Source organism: Lynx rufus, unplaced genomic scaffold (assembly GCF_022079265.1).
Source record: "Lynx rufus isolate CCGP_SWC_20201006 ecotype Redwood Valley unplaced genomic scaffold, mLynRuf1.p SCAF_3, whole genome shotgun sequence".
Lineage (NCBI taxonomy): Eukaryota > Metazoa > Chordata > Mammalia > Carnivora > Felidae > Lynx > Lynx rufus.
The window spans coordinates 196,180,054-196,186,056 of NW_025814845.1; positions in this window are offsets into that span (position 1 = coordinate 196,180,054).

The following is a 6,003-nucleotide window of genomic DNA, read 5'->3' on the forward strand; positions in this document are numbered from 1 at the left end:
GGCTCCCCTGCCGGCTCCCTGGGGGTCAGGTGCTGTGGGCTGATCTGTAGGCGGATGAGGGCCGGGTGCCCGTGACATTGCTCAAGCGGATGAGCACCGCGTTCACGTTCATCCTCCTTGTGTTCTTCCCAGCCAGTGAGGGGTGTTCCTTCAAGGGAAGCCCCCCCACCCGCAGGGCCCCAGGAGGGTCGACGCTGCTACAGCCCCTTCTCCTCCGCATGTCCTGTCGCTGCTGCACTTTGTATCCCGATCCCACGGGCCATCACGGGTCCCTTGGGGCTGTGGCTCAGCATTCAACAAAAAAGGGAAAGGAGAAGGAATATTTCGTTCCACGCCCCCTAGAATACCTGCGGAGTCTTCCTGGCTGAGGAAATTTGCCCCCCGGGTTGATACAAGGACTCAATGAGAGAGCTGTGCATAACGCCGACTCAGCGCGACAGAAATCTCGTTTCCTCTTGTCTTGCTCTTGGAGGTGCAGCTTCGAGGAGGGAGACACGTCATCTCGTCCAGGGGTCAGTGGTGAGGAGCCTGGCCGGCCATCTGCACGTGGCCCTCCTGGTCCGCCTGGGTCACTATCGAGCTGGTTTTTCTGCTTGTGCGCCTCCATCCGTGACAAGGAGTCTGACTCAGGGCTGAATCAGAATATCTGAGCAGGAAGAGAGAAGGTTCCCGCAGGGGGAGACTCAGAAGATCACAGCTAGAGCCATCGGAGTCGAAAGTGAAAAAGACCTCGCAAGCCATTCGTGGTGGGGAATGGGAAGGAGACGATGGTCTGGGCCCCTCTCCACCCCCTCCCGGACCCTCATTCTTCCTCCTTTAAGATCATGCCCAACATGCTAATTAAAGCATGAAACGCTTGGGGCGCCTGGGTGGCGCAGTCGGTTAAGCGTCCGACTTCAGCCAGGTCACGATCTCGCGATCCGTGAGTTCGAGCCCCGCGTCAGGCTCTGGGCTGATGGCTCAGAGCCTGGAGCCTGTTTCCGATTCTGTGTCTCCCTCTCTCTCTGCCCCTCCGCCGTTCATGCTATGTCTCTCTCTGTCCCAAAAATAAAGAAACGTTGAAAAAAAAATTAAAAAAAAAAAAACATTTTGGGGGCACCTGGGTGGCGCAGTCGGTTAAGCGTCCGACTTCAGCCAGGTCACGATCTCGCGGTCCGGGAGTTCGAGCCCCGCGTCAGGCTCTGGGCTGATGGCTCAGAGCCTGGAGCCTGTTTCCGATTCTGTGTCTCCCTCTCTCTCTGCCCTTCCCCCGTTCATGCTCTGTCTCTCTCTGTCCCAAAAATAAATAAACGTTGAAAAAAAAATTAAAAAAAAAAAAAAAGCATGAAATGCTTATGCAAATTCACCCAGCAAACTATCACTGGTTTGACTGAAACATCTCAACGCATCAGGTCACGAACCAAAAGCCGCTAATGGTGTCTCAGTCCCATTCCATCATGTTTGGGAGACTTCCAGTTATTAAAGAATGTCCTCTGGTTACTAAGGCGTAGGCTCATCTATTTTCAAACTTCAGTCTCACATCCTGTTGGACGTTCCTTCCCCGGAACAGGCTACACCTGAGGAGTGGGGTGTGTGAGGGCTGGGAAGGGGGTCCTACCTGGGGCCCTTTCTTCCTCATACTTGGTCCCCTGGATGGGGGTGGGGTGCATTACGTTTGCTCTTCCAGAAGAACACACTTGATTATCAGCCGGGTTTCTGGTCCACTTCCCGACACCGGCTGCTCACCTGTGCTACAGCTGTCTGGCTTCCCCCTTCTGCTGGGCTGCACTTGCTGGTTCTCCAGCGGACCCCAAGGAGCTTCCCCTACCCTGCCCCCCCGCCCCTCCCCCCCCTCCCCCCCCCCCCGGCATGGGGCTCAGGCTCCAACTCTCCCCACCAGCCCCCATCTTTGCTATCTTGTCACCCAGTAAGTGGCCTGCTAGAGAAAGGCAACCGGGTGACCTAAGTCCAGCCATTTCCAGTGTCCCTGCCAGAAACGCCCGGATCCTTGAATGTAAACGGCAGGTATGAGGAGCGCCCCGCCAGCACAGCACCACGCGCTCCCTCCCTCGTCTGTCCCCCGTGTCCTCTCCACGCCCCCGTGGCAGGGGCACCCTCTTCAGGCATAACTCCGTGACGCCGCGGCTGCGGACGCTGCACCTGCGGACGCCGCTGCCTCACCTGCCGAAAGGGAGCAGCACACAGTGGAGGTCTGAGCCCCCCTCCCCCCCCCGGGGGATGGGGGAGGGTGAGACAGCGCAGCTCCGCAAAGGCTCACCCCGGGGACGTCCCAAAGAGAGCAAGAAACGTTTTAAGCATTTCCTTAAAACACGGTGGCCGGTGGCGATGCAGGGAAAGGAGAAACCGAGGGCAAGAGTGATTGCGTAAGACGCAGCTGGGACTCTCCTTCCCTCTTCTCTCCGCTCGCCAGTGAACAGCCCTGCCGCCACCTGGCCAAGAAAGAAGCAGAAGCCAAACACTCAGCCAGGCTGGACATCCCCGCGCCTCCGGGACCGCCTCCAGCGGCTGCTCTTTGGCGGCTTCCCCAAAGCCCCATCGGAACCCTCCCGCGTGACCACCCAGAGGAAACCGCCTCATTCGCAATTCTTTCTTCCACCACATTTTTAAGGCAGGAAGCTGTAGGTCTCCAGCTCTGCCCATGAACTCACCGTGCAATTCTGAGGGCGGACCTGCATCTCACCAGAGGAAGCGGAAACCTGCAGGCTCTCCTTCGGCAAGGGACCCAGGGGCCCGGATGAGGCCTTTGCCCTCTTGGGCGCCATCTAGCGGCACTCAGTGTAACGGGGGCTACCCCTCCAACAGCATCGTCCGGGCGCTGGGATTTTCTCAATGCCTCAAAGCCAAAGCTCTGAATAACCGACTCTCCATGATCTAATTTCCAAAACCAATCCGCTGAATACGATTTCCCCTAATTACACGTTTTGGCATAAGTTTAAATTGTCTCGAACAATTCATCAGAGTCCTTTTGCCACAAGGCAAAGGAGGATAAGAGTGGAACTAAGGGCAGCCAGAGAAAGACAAAAATCATATGACTTCACTCATATGAGGACTTTAAGAGACAAAACAGATGAACATAAGGGAAGGGAAATAAAAATAATATAAACACAGGGAGGGAGACAAAACAGAAGAGACTTAGAAATATGGAGAACAAACTGATGGTTAATGGGAGGGGTTGTGGGAGGGGGGATGGGCTAAATGGGTAAGGGGCACTAAGGAATCTGCTCCTGAAATCATTGTTCCACTATATGCTGACTAATTTGGATGTAAATTTTAAAAAATAAAAAATAAAATTAAAAAAAAAAAGAGTGGGACTAAGGGGTCAAGGACTAGGATGGGGGTGGGGTGACAGGTCAGGGATCAGGACTGGGGACACAGGATGGTAGGTTAGACACTAGCAGGAACACAAGAACAGAAGCGGGAGCACATGCAGAGCAGAGGCAGACGAGACACACAGCACTGGAGTCTGGAACTCCATTAAGGGGAGGATCACATACTGACCTAGGAAACAGACATGTGAGTGTCTGAATGAACCATGAAGCAGAGACTGGGGGGAAACTATAGCAACAAAACTACTACGGTGAAGACACATGGTACACCTAAAAGTTTCACAGGTGAGACTGATGACTGGGAAGAAGAGCCTTCAAGGTGACAGGTGAATTCAGGCACGATGTCTTCCATACAGATCTAAACACCTCTTGAGGAACGGGGACCCAACCAGCTCCTGGAGATCCCTGTGCATCAAAAATCCCAGGTGACTGTACTGATCACCGTGGGCTGCAACAGCAAACGTCTGCACATCTCAGTGTCTTAGCAGAGCCAGAGGTCTGTGTGCACCTGGCTATGCGGCCTCTTCCCCGGGCGGCAGGCTGGCTCCACGCATCTCTCATCCGAGACGCACGCGTCCCGGCCGGTGGCCGCCGCTGGCACGCTCTCCTCATGGAAGCTGAGTGCCGAGGGGCTGAGCTGAGACATGACGCGGTCACTTCGTCCCCGTTGGCCTCCGTTGGCATCCGGTCAGGCCCTGAGTCAGCAGACGGGATTGTAAACTGCACCGATTGAGAGGCATTGCAGAGCATGGCTAAGAGAAGGCATGTTAGAGCATGTATTAGCCATGATTTTCATCTTCTCTACCCAGATGCTTTGACGCTGGGGCCTTGCTCACCCTGTAGGGACCCCCCTCCCAGAGCTGGCCATTTCCTAGGGACGGCAAACAATTGCCCGTGGACTTTTCTAGTGCAAACCACCCAGTCCAGATCCCACACCCCAACCACCTCCTCTATCAGGCTCTCACACCCCAGGCCACTCTCCACCTGCCCTACGACCCCAGGGCAGGGGCCAGACAAGGAGGGGCGGCCCCAAGCCCGGGAGGCTGCCGGTTGTTCAGACTCCCCAGTCCTAAACCTGCATCCCTTGCCTCATCCGCTCCTTCCCGTGGAAACCCCAATAAAGACCCATGCCCACAGTCCCCTGTGCCTTCTGACCGCTGACTGGCCCTGCTCCCCACCCCAGATGTCCCCGAGTGGTATACCCTTCCTCTTGGGATCGGTGAACAACAAACTATCTTTTCAATGGCAACAGTCTCCTGATCTGTTGGCCTCATTGCATCTCAAATTTTCTATCAATTCACTGTATTTTGAGGCAAGGAACAACCTCATCTACCAGAGCATCTGTTGAATCAGGCTGTCCTCAGGCCCATGTCTGGGAGTACAGACAGCATTAAACTCCCCTCAATGATTCAGGGTGAGGCACGCGCCTCAAAAATGGATCTGTGGCCAACACGACACCCGGAGAAGCCAAGCGAAACCCTGGCTTTTTTTTCCTCCCGGATGTTAGTTAATGTTAGTTTGTTATTAACACGTCCAGTGGAAACTGCACCTACGAATTCCACCACCTTGTTTGCTGGCTCTTACAAAGTAGGACCACGGCAATTTGTTTAGACCCTAGAAACAGACACCAGTGATGGAATCGCCTGTTTACGGGTTCCTCGAGGGCAGCGGCCAAGCCATGCACTCTTCCCTCACTTTCCCAAGGTCCCGCGAACCTCGCTGCACTGTATAAGAGACTGCACCTGCTTCCCCTGGGGGACACGGCCTGGTGTGTGAGAACAGAGGGGCACGGCCATTGCTCCCAACACATGCCATGCCCTGCAGATCCCAGAGGGGTGTGTTTCCAAATTCAACCACAGCAAAGCACACCCGTGAGCTTGGGCCCAGCCTCTGTGACCTCTCACACCTTTCTCTGCTCATAGTGGCAATTTGTGACCTAAAATTCAAGAAGACAGGATCAAAGAAGAGAAAGCACACCCCTGCCCGCTCGGTCCTTCATTTAGGACACAGGTGGCTTTTCTCCATGCTCATGCTCTGTTCTAAGTGTCACACACTTACCAAGAGCTGTGGGTTCCTCTACTTACAGGGAGACCGTGTGTAAGCACAACTCTGTGATGTGGAGAAAGGTGGAAACCATGCACATTTCTCAGCATTTACTCTCTCCCACTGGGTTTGAGGTGTTTCATGTCCTCTCCTGCTGTGACCATATAATCAGATTTTCTACAAATCTGCAATCCAGACTGTCCCATCTGTGGATCCTAGGAAGAGATCCCTTAAGAGCAAGGCAGATGGGGTTAGTTTCTTATGCACAGTTAGCTCAATGCAGCAACCAACCTAGGATCTGTCTTAATGCCAATAGAGTTTGAACACAGTGTCTATCGAATCCACACTGGGTATTTTAACAAATAGAATTTAACGTGGGGAACTGGCTAAATGAACTGGGAGAAATGGAAAAGCCAAAAAGGCACAGCAGCTCCCACCCCAAGGACTGGGAGAAGAGAGAGAGCTCGGGGCTCTCAGAAACTATAAGGAGCCCCACACGGCCAACACTGCCACTCTGGTGCCTCGTACGGTGCCGTGTGCTGGTGCTGGGGATGCTGCACCTTCCACTTCTTCATGGAGAAAGTAGCAAAGTCATATGGCAGAAAGGTGGACACCTGAACATGGAAGGAATCTG